Source organism: Nothobranchius furzeri, chromosome 13 (genome assembly GCF_043380555.1).
Source record: "Nothobranchius furzeri strain GRZ-AD chromosome 13, NfurGRZ-RIMD1, whole genome shotgun sequence".
Lineage (NCBI taxonomy): Eukaryota > Metazoa > Chordata > Actinopteri > Cyprinodontiformes > Nothobranchiidae > Nothobranchius > Nothobranchius furzeri.
The window spans coordinates 17617617-17635756 of record NC_091753.1 but is presented as its reverse complement, the minus strand read 5'-3'; the positions used below and the strand labels follow the sequence as shown (position 1 = coordinate 17635756).

The 18140-nt window shown below is 38.0% G+C and overlaps 1 long non-coding RNA gene across 1 annotated transcript; it reads right to left on the bottom strand.

Annotated features, from left to right (window-relative positions):
- Nucleotides 1-10617: 10617 nt before the first annotated feature.
- On the bottom strand, nt 10618-11262 carry LOC139062361 (uncharacterized). The gene is made up of 3 exons (XR_011515937.1): nt 11096-11262; nt 10783-10998; nt 10618-10713 (listed from the first exon to the last, which is right to left on the bottom strand). It is a non-coding gene; the product is annotated as an uncharacterized lncRNA (long non-coding RNA).
- Nucleotides 11263-18140: the final 6878 nt, after the last annotated feature.

Below are 18140 nucleotides of genomic sequence, written 5' to 3'. Positions count from 1 at the left end.
AAGTACGCATTTATCTAGTCTGTCTTTCTCTAATTTGATGGTAAACCTACTAATATTGGACATTATTTCCTCATATTTGCAAGTAAGTACGCATTTATCTAGTCTTTCTTTCTCTAATTCGCAGGTAAACCTACTAATATTGGACATTATTTCCTCATATTTGCAAGTAAGTACGCATTTATCTAGTCTTTCTTTCTCTAATTTGCAGGTAAACCTACTAATATTGGACATTATTTCCTCATATTTGCAAGTAAGTACGCATTTATCTAGTCTTTCTTTCTCTAATTTGCAGGTAAACATACTAATATTGGATGTAAACCTACTAATATTGGACATTTTTTCCTCATATTTGCAAGTAAGTACGCATTTATCTAGTCTTTCTTTCTCTAATTTGCAGGTAAACCTACTAATATTGGACGTAAACCTACTAATATTGGACGTTATTTCCTCATATTTGCAAGTAAGTACGCATTAATCTAGTTCTTCTTTCTCTAATTTGCAGGTAAACCTACTAATATTGGACAATATTTCCTCATATTTGCAAGTAAGTACGCATTTATCTAGTCTTTCTTTCTCTAATTTGCAGGTAAACCTACTAATATTCGACGTAAACCTACTAATATTGGACATTATTTCCTCATATTTGCAAGTAAGTACGCATTTATCTAGTCTTTCTTTCTCTAATTTGCAGGTAAACCTACTAATATTGGACGTAAACCTACTAATATTGGACATTATTTCCTCATATTTGCAAGTAAGTACGCATTTATCTAGTCTTTCTTTCTCTAATTTGCAGGTAAACCTACTAATTTTGGACGTAAACCTACTAATATTGGACGTTATTTCCTCATATTTGCAAGTAAGTACGCATTTATCTAGTCTGTCTTTCTCTAGTTTGCAGGTAAACCTACTAATATTGGACATTATTTCCTCATATTTGCAAGTAAGTACGCATTTATCTAGTCTTTCTTTCTCTAATTTGCAGGTAAACCTACTAATATTGGACATTATTTCCTCATATTTGCAAGTAAGTACGCATTTATCTAGTCTTTCTTTCTCTAATTTGCAGGTAAACATACTAATATTAGACGTAAACCTACTAATATTGGACATTATTTCCTCATATTTACAAGTAAGTACGCATTTATCTAGTCTGTCTTTCTCTAATTTGCAGGTAAACCTACTAATATTGGACGTAAACCTACTAATATTGGACGTTATTTCCTCATATTTGCAGGTAAGTACGCATTTATCTAGTCTGTCTTTCTCTAATTTGCAGGTAAACCTACTAATATTGGACATTTTTTCCTCATATTTGCAAGTAAGTACGCATTTATCTAGTCTTTCTTTCTCTAATTTGCAGGTAAACCTACTAATATTGGACGTAAACCTACTAATATTGGACATTATTTCCTCATATTTGCAAGTAAGTACGCATTTATCTAGTCTGTCTTTCTCTAATTTGCAGGTAAACCTACTAATATTGGACGTAAACCTACTAATATTGGACGTTATTTCCTCATATTTGCAAGTAAGTACGCATTTATCTAGTCTGTCTTTCTCTAATTTGATGGTAAACCTACTAATATTGGACATTATTTCCTCATATTTGCAAGTAAGTACGCATTTATCTAGTCTTTCTTTCTCTAATTCGCAGGTAAACCTACTAATATTGGACATTATTTTCTCATATTTGCAAGTAAGTACGCATTTATCTAGTCTTTCTTTCTCTAATTTGCAGGTAAACCTACTAATATTGGACATTATTTCCTCATATTTGCAAGTAAGTACGCATTTATCTAGTCTTTCTTTCTCTAATTTGCAGGTAAACATACTAATATTGGATGTAAACCTACTAATATTGGACATTATTTCCTCATATTTGCAAGTAAGTACGCATTTATCTAGTCTTTCTTTCTCTAATTTGAAGGTAAACCTACTAATATTGGACGTAAACCTACTAATATTGGACATTATTTCCTCATATTTGCAAGTAAGTACGCATTTATCTAGTCTGTCTTTCTCTAATTTGCAAGTAAACCTACTAATATTGGACATTATTTCCTCATATTTGCAAGTAAGTACGCATTTATCTAGTCTTTCTTTCTCTAATTTGAAGGTAAACCTACTAATATTGGACGTAAACCTACTAATATTGGACATTATTTCCTCATATTTGCAAGTAAGTACGCATTTATCTAGTCTTTCTTTCTCTAATTTGCAGGTAAACCTACTAATATTGGACATTATTTCCTCATATTTGCAAGTAAGTACGCATTTATCTAGTCTGTCTTTCTCTAATTTGCAGGTAAACCTACTAATATTGGACGTAAACCTACTAATATTGGACGTTATTTCCTCATATTTGCAAGTAAGTACGCATTTATCTAGTCTGTCTTTCTCTAATTTGATGGTAAACCTACTAATATTGGACATTATTTCCTCATATTTGCAAGTAAGTACGCATTTATCTAGTCTTTCTTTCTCTAATTCGCAGGTAAACCTACTAATATTGGACATTATTTCCTCATATTTGCAAGTAAGTACGCATTTATCTAGTCTGTCTTTCTCTAATTTGCAAGTAAACCTACTAATATTGGACATTATTTCCTCATATTTGCAAGTAAGTACGCATTTATCTAGTCTTTCTTTCTCTAATTTGAAGGTAAACCTACTAATATTGGACGTAAACCTACTAATATTGGACATTATTTCCTCATATTTGCAAGTAAGTACGCATTTATCTAGTCTTTCTTTCTCTAATTTGCAGGTAAACCTACTAATATTGGACATTATTTCCTCATATTTGCAAGTAAGTACGCATTTATCTAGTCTGTCTTTCTCTAATTTGCAGGTAAACCTACTAATATTTGACATTATTTCCTCATATTTGCAAGTAAGTACGCATTTATCTGGTCTTTCTTTCTCTAATTTGCAGGTAAACATACTAATATTGCACGTAAACCTACTAATATTGGACATTATTTCCTCATATTTGCAAGTAAGTACGCATTTATCTAGTCTTTCTTTCTCTAATTTGCAGGTAAACCTACTAATATTGGACGTAAACCTACTAATATTGGACGTTATTTCCTCATATTTGCAGGTAAGTACGCATTTATCTAGTCTGTCTTTCTCTAATTTGCAGGTAAACCTACTAATATTGGACATTTTTTCCTCATATTTGCAAGTAAGTACGCATTTATCTAGTCTTTCTTTCTCTAATTTGCAGGTAAACCTACTAATATTGGACGTAAACCTACTAATATTGGACATTATTTCCTCATATTTGCAAGTAAGTACGCATTTATCTAGTCTGTCTTTCTCTAATTTGCAGGTAAACCTACTAATATTGGACATTATTTCCTCATATTTGCAAGTAAGTACGCATTTATCTAGTCTTTCTTTCTCTAATTTGCAGGTAAACCTACTAATATTGGACGTAAACCTACTAATATTGGACATTATTTCCTCATATTTGCAAGTAAGTACGCATTTATCTAGTCTGTCTTTCTCTAGTTTGCAGGTAAACCTACTAATATTGGACATTATTTCCTCATATTTGCAAGTAAGTACGCATTTATCTAGTCTTTCTTTCTCTAATTTGCAGGTAAACCTACTAATATTGGACATTATTTCCTCATATTTGCAAGTAAGTACGCATTTATCTAGTCTTTCTTTCTCTAATTTGCAGGTAAACATACTAATATTAGATGTAAACCTACTAATATTGGACATTATTTCCTCATATTTACAAGTAAGTACGCATTTATCTAGTCTGTCTTTCTCTAATTTGCAGGTAAACCTACTAATATTGGACGTAAACCTACTAATATTGGACGTTATTTCCTCATATTTGCAGGTAAGTACGCATTTATCTAGTCTGTCTTTCTCTAATTTGCAGGTAAACCTACTAATATTGGACATTTTTTCCTCATATTTGCAAGTACGCATTTATCTAGTCTTTCTTTCTCTAATTTGCAGGTAAACCTACTAATATTGGACGTAAACCTACTAATATTGGACATTATTTCCTCATATTTGCAAGTAAGTACGCATTTATCTAGTCTGTCTTTCTCTAATTTGCAGGTAAACCTACTAATATTGGACGTAAACCTACTAATATTGGACGTTATTTCCTCATATTTGCAAGTAAGTACGCATTTATCTAGTCTGTCTTTCTCTAATTTGATGGTAAACCTACTAATATTGGACATTATTTCCTCATATTTGCAAGTAAGTACGCATTTATCTATTCTTTCTTTCTCTAATTTGCAGGTAAACCTACTAATATTGGACATTATTTCCTCATATTTGCAAGTAAGTACGCATTTATCTAGTCTTTCTTTCTCTAATTTGCAGGTAAACCTACTAATATTGGACATTATTTCCTCATATTTGCAAGTAAGTACGCATTTATCTAGTCTTTCTTTCTCTAATTTGAAGGTAAACATACTAATATTGGATGTAAACCTACTAATATTGGACATTATTTCCTCATATTTGCAAGTAAGTACGCATTTATCTAGTCTTTCTTTCTCTAATTTGAAGGTAAACCTACTAATATTGGACGTAAACCTACTAATATTGGACATTATTTCCTCATATTTGCAAGTAAGTACGCATTTATCTATTCTGTCTTTCTCTAATTTGCAAGTAAACCTACTAATATTGGACATTATTTCCTCATATTTGCAAGTAAGTACGCATTTATCTAGTCTTTCTTTCTCTAATTTGAAGGTAAACCTACTAATATTGGACGTAAACCTACTAATATTGGACATTATTTCCTCATATTTGCAAGTAAGTACGCATTTATCTAGTCTTTCTTTCTCTAATTTGCAGGTAAACCTACTAATATTGGACATTATTTCCTCATATTTGCAAGTAAGTACGCATTTATCTAGTCTGTCTTTCTCTAATTTGCAGGTAAACCTACTAATATTGGACGTAAACCTACTAATATTGGACGTTATTTCCTCATATTTGCAAGTAAGTAAGCATTTATCTAGTCTGTCTTTCTCTAATTTGATGGTAAACCTACTAATATTGGACATTATTTCCTCATATTTGCAAGTAAGTACGCATTTATCTAGTCTTTCTTTCTCTAATTCGCAGGTAAACCTACTAATATTGGGCATTATTTCCTCATATTTGCAAGTAAGTACGCATTTATCTAGTCTGTCTTTCTCTAATTTGCAAGTAAACCTACTAATATTGGACATTATTTCCTCATATTTGCAAGTAAGTACGCATTTATCTAGTCTTTCTTTCTCTAATTTGAAGGTAAACCTACTAATATTGGACGTAAACCTACTAATATTGGACATTATTTCCTCATATTTGCAAGTAAGTACGCATTTATCTAGTCTTTCTTTCTCTAATTTGCAGGTAAACCTACTAATATTGGACATTATTTCCTCATATTTGCAAGTAAGTACGCATTTATCTAGTCTGTCTTTCTCTAATTTGCAGGTAAACCTACTAATATTTGACATTATTTCCTCATATTTGCAAGTAAGTACGCATTTATCTAGTCTTTCTTTCTCTAATTTGCAGGTAAACCTACTAATATTGGACGTAAACCTACTAATATTGGACGTTATTTCCTCATATTTGCAGGTAAGTACGCATTTATCTAGTCTGTCTTTCTCTAATTTGCAGGTAAACCTACTAATATTGGACATTTTTTCCTCATATTTGCAAGTAAGTACGCATTTATCTAGTCTTTCTTTCTCTAATTTGAAGGTAAACCTACTAATATTGGACGTAAACCTACTAATATTGGACATTATTTCCTCATATTTGCAAGTAAGTACGCATTTATCTAGTCTTTCTTTCTCTAATTTGCAGGTAAACCTACTAATATTGGACATTATTTCCTCATATTTGCAAGTAAGTACGCATTTATCTAGTCTGTCTTTCTCTAATTTGCAGGTAAACCTACTAATATTTGACATTATTTCCTCATATTTGCAAGTAAGTACGCATTTATCTAGTCTTTCTTTCTCTAATTTGCAGGTAAACCTACTAATATTGGACGTAAACCTACTAATATTGGACGTTATTTCCTCATATTTGCAGGTAAGTACGCATTTATCTAGTCTGTCTTTCTCTAATTTGCAGGTAAACCTACTAATATTGGACATTTTTTCCTCATATTTGCAAGTAAGTACGCATTTATCTAGTCTTTCTTTCTCTAATTTGCAGGTAAACCTACTAATATTGGACGTAAACCTACTAATATTGGACATTATTTCCTCATATTTGCAAGTAAGTACGCATTTATCTAGTCTGTCTTTCTCTAATTTGCAGGTAAACCTACTAATATTGGACATTTTTTCCTCATATTTGCAAGTAAGTACGCATTTATCTAGTCTTTCTTTCTCTAATTTGCAGGTAAACCTACTAATATTGGACGTAAACCTACTAATATTGGACATTATTTCCTCATATTTGCAAGTAAGTACGCATTTATCTAGTCTGTCTTTCTCTAATTTGCAGGTAAACCTACTAATATTGGACATTTTTTCCTCATATTTGCAAGTAAGTACGCATTTATCTAGTCTTTCTTTCTCTAATTTGCAGGTAAACCTACTAATATTGGACATTATTTCCTCATATTTGCAAGTAAGTACGCATTTATCTAGTCTGTCTTTCTCTAATTTGCAGGTAAACCTACTAATATTGGACGTAAACCTACTAATATTGGACGTTATTTCCTCATATTTGCAAGTAAGTACGCATTTATCTAGTCTGTCTTTCTCTAATTTGATGGTAAACCTACTAATATTGGACATTATTTCCTCATATTTGCAAGTAAGTACGCATTTATCTAGTCTTTCTTTCTCTAATTCGCAGGTAAACCTACTAATATTGGACATTATTTCCTCATATTTGCAAGTAAGTACGCATTTATCTAGTCTGTCTTTCTCTAATTTGCAAGTAAACCTACTAATATTGGACATTATTTCCTCATATTTGCAAGTAAGTACGCATTTATCTAGTCTTTCTTTCTCTAATTTGAAGGTAAACCTACTAATATTGGACGTAAACCTACTAATATTGGACATTATTTCCTCATATTTGCAAGTAAGTACGCATTTATCTAGTCTTTCTTTCTCTAATTTGCAGGTAAACCTACTAATATTGGACATTATTTCCTCATATTTGCAAGTAAGTACGCATTTATCTAGTCTGTCTTTCTCTAATTTGCAGGTAAACCTACTAATATTTGACATTATTTCCTCATATTTGCAAGTAAGTACGCATTTATCTGGTCTTTCTTTCTCTAATTTGCAGGTAAACATACTAATATTGCACGTAAACCTACTAATATTGGACATTATTTCCTCATATTTGCAAGTAAGTACGCATTTATCTAGTCTTTCTTTCTCTAATTTGCAGGTAAACCTACTAATATTGGACGTAAACCTACTAATATTGGACGTTATTTCCTCATATTTGCAGGTAAGTACGCATTTATCTAGTCTGTCTTTCTCTAATTTGCAGGTAAACCTACTAATATTGGACATTTTTTCCTCATATTTGCAAGTAAGTACGCATTTATCTAGTCTTTCTTTCTCTAATTTGCAGGTAAACCTACTAATATTGGACGTAAACCTACTAATATTGGACATTATTTCCTCATATTTGCAAGTAAGTACGCATTTATCTAGTCTGTCTTTCTCTAATTTGCAGGTAAACCTACTAATATTGGACATTATTTCCTCATATTTGCAAGTAAGTACGCATTTATCTAGTCTTTCTTTCTCTAATTTGCAGGTAAACCTACTAATATTGGACGTAAACCTACTAATATTGGACATTATTTCCTCATATTTGCAAGTAAGTACGCATTTATCTAGTCTGTCTTTCTCTAGTTTGCAGGTAAACCTACTAATATTGGACATTATTTCCTCATATTTGCAAGTAAGTACGCATTTATCTAGTCTTTCTTTCTCTAATTTGCAGGTAAACCTACTAATATTGGACATTATTTCCTCATATTTGCAAGTAAGTACGCATTTATCTAGTCTTTCTTTCTCTAATTTGCAGGTAAACATACTAATATTAGATGTAAACCTACTAATATTGGACATTATTTCCTCATATTTACAAGTAAGTACGCATTTATCTAGTCTGTCTTTCTCTAATTTGCAGGTAAACCTACTAATATTGGACGTAAACCTACTAATATTGGACGTTATTTCCTCATATTTGCAGGTAAGTACGCATTTATCTAGTCTGTCTTTCTCTAATTTGCAGGTAAACCTACTAATATTGGACATTTTTTCCTCATATTTGCAAGTACGCATTTATCTAGTCTTTCTTTCTCTAATTTGCAGGTAAACCTACTAATATTGGACGTAAACCTACTAATATTGGACATTATTTCCTCATATTTGCAAGTAAGTACGCATTTATCTAGTCTGTCTTTCTCTAATTTGCAGGTAAACCTACTAATATTGGACGTAAACCTACTAATATTGGACGTTATTTCCTCATATTTGCAAGTAAGTACGCATTTATCTAGTCTGTCTTTCTCTAATTTGATGGTAAACCTACTAATATTGGACATTATTTCCTCATATTTGCAAGTAAGTACGCATTTATCTATTCTTTCTTTCTCTAATTTGCAGGTAAACCTACTAATATTGGACATTATTTCCTCATATTTGCAAGTAAGTACGCATTTATCTAGTCTTTCTTTCTCTAATTTGCAGGTAAACCTACTAATATTGGACATTATTTCCTCATATTTGCAAGTAAGTACGCATTTATCTAGTCTTTCTTTCTCTAATTTGAAGGTAAACATACTAATATTGGATGTAAACCTACTAATATTGGACATTATTTCCTCATATTTGCAAGTAAGTACGCATTTATCTAGTCTTTCTTTCTCTAATTTGAAGGTAAACCTACTAATATTGGACGTAAACCTACTAATATTGGACATTATTTCCTCATATTTGCAAGTAAGTACGCATTTATCTATTCTGTCTTTCTCTAATTTGCAAGTAAACCTACTAATATTGGACATTATTTCCTCATATTTGCAAGTAAGTACGCATTTATCTAGTCTTTCTTTCTCTAATTTGAAGGTAAACCTACTAATATTGGACGTAAACCTACTAATATTGGACATTATTTCCTCATATTTGCAAGTAAGTACGCATTTATCTAGTCTTTCTTTCTCTAATTTGCAGGTAAACCTACTAATATTGGACATTATTTCCTCATATTTGCAAGTAAGTACGCATTTATCTAGTCTGTCTTTCTCTAATTTGCAGGTAAACCTACTAATATTGGACGTAAACCTACTAATATTGGACGTTATTTCCTCATATTTGCAAGTAAGTAAGCATTTATCTAGTCTGTCTTTCTCTAATTTGATGGTAAACCTACTAATATTGGACATTATTTCCTCATATTTGCAAGTAAGTACGCATTTATCTAGTCTTTCTTTCTCTAATTCGCAGGTAAACCTACTAATATTGGGCATTATTTCCTCATATTTGCAAGTAAGTACGCATTTATCTAGTCTGTCTTTCTCTAATTTGCAAGTAAACCTACTAATATTGGACATTATTTCCTCATATTTGCAAGTAAGTACGCATTTATCTAGTCTTTCTTTCTCTAATTTGAAGGTAAACCTACTAATATTGGACGTAAACCTACTAATATTGGACATTATTTCCTCATATTTGCAAGTAAGTACGCATTTATCTAGTCTTTCTTTCTCTAATTTGCAGGTAAACCTACTAATATTGGACATTATTTCCTCATATTTGCAAGTAAGTACGCATTTATCTAGTCTGTCTTTCTCTAATTTGCAGGTAAACCTACTAATATTTGACATTATTTCCTCATATTTGCAAGTAAGTACGCATTTATCTAGTCTTTCTTTCTCTAATTTGCAGGTAAACCTACTAATATTGGACGTAAACCTACTAATATTGGACGTTATTTCCTCATATTTGCAGGTAAGTACGCATTTATCTAGTCTGTCTTTCTCTAATTTGCAGGTAAACCTACTAATATTGGACATTTTTTCCTCATATTTGCAAGTAAGTACGCATTTATCTAGTCTTTCTTTCTCTAATTTGCAGGTAAACCTACTAATATTGGACGTAAACCTACTAATATTGGACATTATTTCCTCATATTTGCAAGTAAGTACGCATTTATCTAGTCTGTCTTTCTCTAATTTGCAGGTAAACCTACTAATATTGGACATTTTTTCCTCATATTTGCAAGTAAGTACGCATTTATCTAGTCTTTCTTTCTCTAATTTGCAGGTAAACCTACTAATATTGGACGTAAACCTACTAATATTGGACATTATTTCCTCATATTTGCAAGTAAGTACGCATTTATCTAGTCTGTCTTTCTCTAATTTGCAGGTAAACCTACTAATATTGGACATTTTTTCCTCATATTTGCAAGTAAGTACGCATTTATCTAGTCTTTCTTTCTCTAATTTGCAGGTAAACCTACTAATATTGGACATTTTTTCCTCATATTTGCAAGTAAGTACGCATTTATCTAGTGTCATGGCAGGAGGAAGTTTCTTGACCCACGACATGCAGAATCACCATACGGAGAACAAGAAAGTAAGTAAAAAAGGTTTTTATTACTACATAAAGAGCGATGTGAGAGACGGGAGCAGACGAGACGCAGGACTGGCAGCAGGAATCCAGGGGGGAGATTCTAAGGAGAGAGAACGAGTGAATATGAGGCGAAAACAAATGGAAACGTTGTCGGAAAGACTGGTCTTACTGTTTCTGGGTAGTGGTATTTGTACAGGAAGGTTGCTAGGTCCGGGTGAGCTGAGGAGAGCCACAGGGAAGGATATTGTTTTGTCCAGAGGTGCAGGAACAGGAATGGATGTTGGAAGGTGAGCGGCTGAGAGCGGGCGGCCAGGGGATGAAGCAGTGTGTCAGGCAGGCTGAGATCCGGGTCTTGTTCTGGAGCTGGTGAGAGATTGTGAGGAACCTGGAGGAGAGCAGGAAAGGGCATCAGGGGGGTTTTCAGACGTCAGGTTAATCAGAGCAAAATACAAAGTCAAGGTCGGGTCGGAGGCTAGAGCTACCCAAAGAGTAATCATCCGGCGTGGTGAAGTGTCACACTGCTCCTTAAATCCCCTGGACCTTGATGGTGAGATCAGCTGCAGCTGGGAGCTCTCAGACACGCCCACCTGTGAAAACAATACTCAGGAGAAAACCTGGTTACAGGCTGACAGCTCACCACGGACCATGACAGTACCCCCCCCTCAACGGACGCCACCCGGCGGCCGAGCAGAGGAGGAGGAGGAGGCGGAGGAGGAGGAAGCCCGACAGGCCTCGAAGTCCCTGATGAGACCCGGGTCGGTGATGAAGGAGCGGGGAACCCAGGAGCGATCCTCGGGACCGTAGCCCTCCCAGTCCACCAGGTACTGGAAGCCCCGACCCCGGGGGCGGACATCGAGGAGGCGACGGACAGGGTAAACCAGACCACCACCAACGAGCCGGGCAGGCGGAGGAGGAGCAGGAGCAGGACACAGGGGACTAGAGAGGACAGGCTTAATCAGGGAGACGTGGAACACCGGGTGGACCCTCATGGATGAGGGGAGAGCCAGACGGACAGTGGACGGACTGATGACATCAACGATGGAATAAGGACCGATGAACCGAGGAGCCAGTTTCTTGCTGGTGTCTTTCAGGCGGATATCCCTGGTGGAGAGCCAGACCTTCTGCCCAGGAGCATACACAGGGGCGGGTCGCCTGTGTCGATCGGCCAGGCGGCGGTTGCGGTCAGCAGTCCTCTGGAGAGCCGCCGTGGTCTGAGCCCAGGTGCGCCTGGCACGGCGAATGAACTGGGGTGCAGTAGCAGGAGGATCTGGATTCGATGGAAACAGAGGGGGCTGGTAGCCGAGTACAGTTTCAAACGGAGACAGACCAGTAGATGTGGAGGTGTGAGCATTATGGGCATACTCCACCCAGGGAAGTTGGGAACTCCAACCAGAGGGGTTGGATGAACAGACGCACCGTAGCATGGCCTCGAGCTCCTGGTTCATTCTTTCACATTGTCCGTTCGTCTGAGGGTGGAATCCAGAGCTCAAGGCGACACGAGCCCCCAGGTGATCAGCGAATTCCTTCCATACCCGGGACAGGAACTGGGGGCCACGGTCGGATAATATTTCAGAGGGGATGCCATGGAGACGGAAAACATGTTTGATAAGCAGTTGGGCTGTTTCGGCAGAGGATGGGAGTGCTTTGAGGGGAACCAGGTGACAGGATTTAGAAAAACGATCAACAATGGTGAGGATGACAGAAAAACCGTTAGAGGGAGGCAAACCAGTGACGAAATCTAAAGCAATGTGAGACCAAGGGCGAGTGGGTACGGGGAGTGGGTTAAGAAGTCCGGCTGGAGGTTGGTTACTGGATTTGTTACGGGCACAGATGGAACAGGCATTGATGTATTCACGGACGTCTTTGTACATGGATGGCCACCAGAAGGTCCTGCGGATAAGAGCTAGAGTGCGACCGACCCCCGGGTGGATGGAAAATTTTGCCGTGTGGGCCCAGTGAATCAGGTCTCCCCGAACCCTGGTGGGAACATAAAGTTTTTGAGGTGGACCGGTACCTGGGTCTGGATCGGTTTGTTGGGCCTCCTGAACCTTTCTGGTGATGTCCCAGGCTACAGCGCCCACGATGCAGGATGGCGGCAGGATTGGTGTGAGTTCAGGGTCTTTGTCGGGAGAGTACAAACGGGATAGGGCATCCGGCTTGGTGTTCTTGGAACCGGGTCTGTAAGAGATAAGGAAACGGAAACGGGAAAAGAATAGAGACCAGCGGGACTGTCGAGGGTTTAATCTTTTTGCTTCCTTTAAGTATGCTAGGTTCTTATGATCTGTCCAGATGATGATGGGGTGTTCTGCACCCTCCAGCCAATGCCGCCACTCCTCCAGAGCCAATTTAATAGCCAGAAGTTCCCGATCTCCAACGTCATAATTCTGCTCCGCTGGTGAGAGGCGTCGAGAAAAAAATGCACATGGATGGAGACGGTGATCTGAGGGAGAGATCTGTGAGAGGACAGCACCAACACCAGAGTCTGAGGCGTCAACTTCCAGGGTAAACTGGGCGGAGGTGTCGGGACGGGTAAGAATAGGTGCTTGGGTGAACTTGTTCTTTAAGTCTTGAAAGGCTTTCTCAGCAGCGGGAGACCAGAGAAAGGGTTTGTTTATGGAAGTGAGTTGAGTGAGTGGGGCGGCAGTCTGACTGTAATCCTTAATGAATCGGTGGTAAAAATTTGCAAAACCCAGGAAACGCTGAAGTTGCTTACGTGTGGTGGGAGTAGGCCAGGAGAGAACTGATTGAATCTTGTCCGGATCAGTCTTCAACCGCCCGCTCTCGAGGATGAATCCAAGGAACTTGACAGATGGAACGTGGAACTCACATTTCTCTGCTTTAACATACAGACGGTTCTCCAGGAGGCGTTGAAGTATGGCTCTGACGTGATGACGGTGTTCTGCCGGGGATTTGGAAAAGATTAGAATGTCATCCAGGTATACAGTAACGAATTGGTTGAGGTAATCCCCGAGGACCGAGTTGACCAGGGACTGGAATACGGCAGGGGCATTAGTGAGACCGAATGGCATGACAAGATACTCGAAGTGACCTAAGGGAGTTTTGAATGCAGTTTTCCATTCGTCACCTTCTCTAATGCGAACGAGATGGTAGGCGTTGCGCAGATCTAGTTTTGTAAAGATAGTTGCATCTTGTACGGGTTCGAAGGTAGAGGAAAGTAATGGGAGTGGATATTTGTTTTTAACTGTGATCTGGTTGAGACCTCTGTAATCAATACAGGGTCTCAGGGAACCATCTTTTTTGGAAACAAAGAAAAACCCAGCGCCCAGGGGCGAGGTGGATGGTCTGATTAAACCGGAAGCTAGTGATTCCTTTATGTAGTTGGACATACTGATTTGTTCTGGTTTGGACAGATTATACAACCTGCTGGATGGTAGCGTGGCACCAGGCAGGAGGTCGATGGCGCAATCATAGGGTCGGTGAGGGGGCAGAGAGGAGGCACGGTCTTTACTGAAGACGAGCGAGAGGTCGTGGTACTCTTCTGGTACTCCTGACAGGTCAGGGGGAACCGGTGGATCGGGGTTAGATGCAGAACTGGAAGGTGAAGCAGAACGAAGGCAATTTGTCAAACAATGAGAACTCCAAACGGTAACTTGGGACGTTTTCCAATTTATCTGGGGATTATGGGTGATAAGCCAGTCATGTCCTAGAACAACAGGAGAGTGCGGAGATGGAAACACAAAAAACGAAATACTCTCCTGGTGGTTACCTGATACTTGTAAGTTTACTGGCACAGTCTGGTGGGTAATGGCAGTGAGTGTGTTACCATCCAGGGACGATGCTCTCAAAGGAGTCGGAAGAGGAATAGTGGGGATATCCAGCTTTTGAACGACTGTTTGGTCCAGCATGTTACGTTCACAGCCTGAATCAAGCAGGGCCTTCAACAAACAACTCTCTTGATTAAACGTGATGGTACATGGTAGAGTACAGCGGGATTCTGAAACACCATTGCCACCCACCAGTATTCCCGGAACTACTGGTGGGCTTGCCCTTTTTAAACGTAGGGCGCAGCTCGAAAGTCGGTGACCAGGTTGACCGCAGTAGAGACAGAGGTTAGAAGTGAAACGACGTTGCCTTTCTCCTGGGGTTAAATTAGTTCTGCCTATATGCATGGGCTTGTCACCAGATGGTGTTGTAACTTGTGGCTGGAAATGTTGAATCTGGGTTAACGGCGGATGGGACACTGGAGAACTCGTAGAATGTACCTTGAGACGTTTCTCTATTTTTAGTGCTAAGGATATGAGAGATTCTAGATCGGGGGGTTCATGGCATAACGCCAACTGATCCTGGAGGCGATGGTTTAATGCCTGAGTGAATGCTCCAAGGAGTGAACCTTGATCTAGAGAGGAAACTGCAGCCAGTGTGCGAAACTCTATAGCGAAGTCAGCAACAGTCTGTTTTCCTTGACGGAGGTTCCACAGCTGTTTAGCTATTTCAGCGGGAGACTCAGAATGATCAAATGTCTGCTTGAATTCGGTCAGAAACTGTGAGAGGGAACCGCGCAGGAAACTGGCGTCGTGGCTCCTTGCTTCGGCCCAGTCTAACGCCTTGCCTCGGAGTAATCCGATTATGTATGAGATCTTTACAGAATCTACAACAAAAGCCTCGGGGGATCTCTCAAAAGTCAACTGACAGTTAAATAAAAAACCACGGCATTTGCCGAACTCACCGGAATATGTGTCCGAAGGGAGTGAGTCGGGTATCTGGAAGTTTATGGCAGGAGCCGGAACCGGATGTGCGGACGGAGGAGAAACAGGAGGCGGCTGGGCGGAAGGTTCCGGGGAAGTTAGCTTGGCAGTGAGGGTGCGTAACATGTTGTCCATAAGGAGTAACCGTTGGTGGGAGTCCGAGGATTGTTCTAGCAAGCTATGAATGGCGTGTTCGTGACGGGAGAGTGTTTCAGAAACGGCGGACGGAGAGTTAACGGACGGATCGGATTCTGCAATGGAGTCAATATTATGGCCGGATGATTCTGTCATGGCAGGAGGAAGTTTCTTGACCCACGACATGCAGAATCACCATACGGAGAACAAGAAAGTAAGTAAAAAAGGTTTTTATTACTACATAAAGAGCGATGTGAGAGACGGGAGCAGACGAGACGCAGGACTGGCAGCAGGAATCCAGGGGGGAGATTCTAAGGAGAGAGAACGAGTGAATATGAGGCGAAAACAAATGGAAACGTTGTCGGAAAGACTGGTCTTACTGTTTCTGGGTAGTGGTATTTGTACAGGAAGGTTGCTAGGTCTGGGTGAGCTGAGGAGAGCCACAGGGAAGGATATTGTTTTGTCCAGAGGTGCAGGAACAGGAATGGATGTTGGAAGGTGAGCGGCTGAGAGCGGGCGGCCAGGGGATGAAGCAGTGTGTCAGGCAGGCTGAGATCCGGGTCTTGTTCTGGAGCTGGTGAGAGATTGTGAGGAACCTGGAGGAGAGCAGGAAAGGGCATCAGGGGGGTTTTCAGACGTCAGGTTAATCAGAGCAAAATACAGTCAAGGTCGGGTCGGAGGCTAGAGCTACCCAAAGAGTAATCATCCGGCGTGGTGAAGTGTCACACTGCTCCTTAAATCCCCTGGACCTTGATGGTGAGATCAGCTGCAGCTGGGAGCTCTCAGACACGCCCACCTGTGAAAACAATACTCAGGAGAAAACCTGGTTACAGGCTGACAGCTCACCACGGACCATGACATCTAGTTTTCTTTCTCTAATTTTTAGGTAAACCTACTAATATTGGACGTAAACCTACTAATATTGGACGTTATTTCCTCATATTTGCAGGTAAGTACGCATTTATCTAGTCTGTCTTTCTCTAATTTTCAGGTAAACCTACTAATATTGGACATTTTTTCCTCATATTTGCAAGTAAGTACGCATTTATCTAGTCTTTTTTTCTCTAATTTGCAGGTAAACCTACTAATGTTGGACGTAAACCTACTAATATTGGACATTATTTCCTCATATTTGCAAGTAAGTACGCATTTATCTAGGCTTTCTTTCTCTAATTTGCAGGTAAACCTACTAATATTGGACGTAAACCTACTAATATTGGACATTATTTCCTCATATTTGCAAGTAAGTACGCATTTATCTAGTCTTTCTTTCTCTAATTTGCAGGTAAACCTACTAATATTGGACGTAAACCTACTAATATTGGACGTTATTTCCTCATATTTGCAGGTAAGTACGCATTTATCTAGTCTGTCTTTTTCTAATTTGCAGGTAAACCTACTAATATTGGACATTTTTTCCTCATATTTGCAAGTAAGTACGCATTTATCTAGTCTTTCTTTCTCTAATTTGCAGGTAAACCTACTAATATTGGACGTAAACCTACTAATATTGGACATTATTTCCTCATATTTGCAAGTAAGTACGCATTTATCTAGTCTGTCTTTCTCTAATTTGCAGGTAAACCTACTAATATTGGACATTTTTTCCTCATATTTGCAAGTAAGTACGCATTTATCTAGTCTTTCTTTCTCTAATTTGCAGGTAAACCTACTAATATTGGACGTAAACCTACTAATATTGGACATTATTTCCTCATATTTGCAAGTAAGTACGCATTTATCTAGTCTGTCTTTCTCTAATTTGCAGGTAAACCTACTAATATTGGACATTATTTCCTCATATTTGCAAGTAAGTACGCATTTATCTAGTCTTTCTTTCTCTAATTTGCAGGTAAACCTACTAATATTGGACGTAAACCTACTAATATTGGACATTATTTCCTCATATTTGCAAGTAAGTACGCATTTATCTAGTCTGTCTTTCTCTAATTTGCAGGTAAACCTACTAATATTGGACATTTTTTCCTCATATTTGCAAGTAAGTACGCATTTATCTAGTCTTTCTTTCTCTAATTTTTAGGTAAACCTACTAATATTGGACGTAAACCTACTAATATTGGACGTTATTTCCTCATATTTGCAGGTAAGTACGCATTTATCTAGTCTGTCTTTCTCTAATTTGCAGGTAAACCTACTAATATTGGACATTTTTTCCTCATATTTGCAAGTAAGTACGCATTTATCTAGTCTTTCTTTCTCTAATTTGCAGGTAAACCTACTAATATTGGATGTAAACCTACTAATATTGGACATTATTTCCTCATATTTGCAAGTAAGTACGCATTTATCTAGTCTGTCTTTCTCTACTTTGCAGGTAAACCTACTAATATTGGACATTATTTCCTCATATTTGCAAGTAAGTACGCATTTATCTAGTCTTTCTTTCTCTAATTCGCAGGTAAACCTACTAATATTGGACATTATTTCCTCATATTTGCAAGTAAGTACGCATTTATCTAGTCTTTCTTTCTCTAATTTGCAGGTAAACCTACTAATATTGGACGTAAACCTACTAATATTGGACGTTATTTCCTCATATTTGCAAGTAAGTACGCATTTATCTAGTCTGTCTTTCTCTAATTTGCAGGTAAACCTACTAATATTGGACATTATTTCCTCATATTTGCAAGTAAGTATGCATTTATCTAGTCTTTCTTTCTCTAAT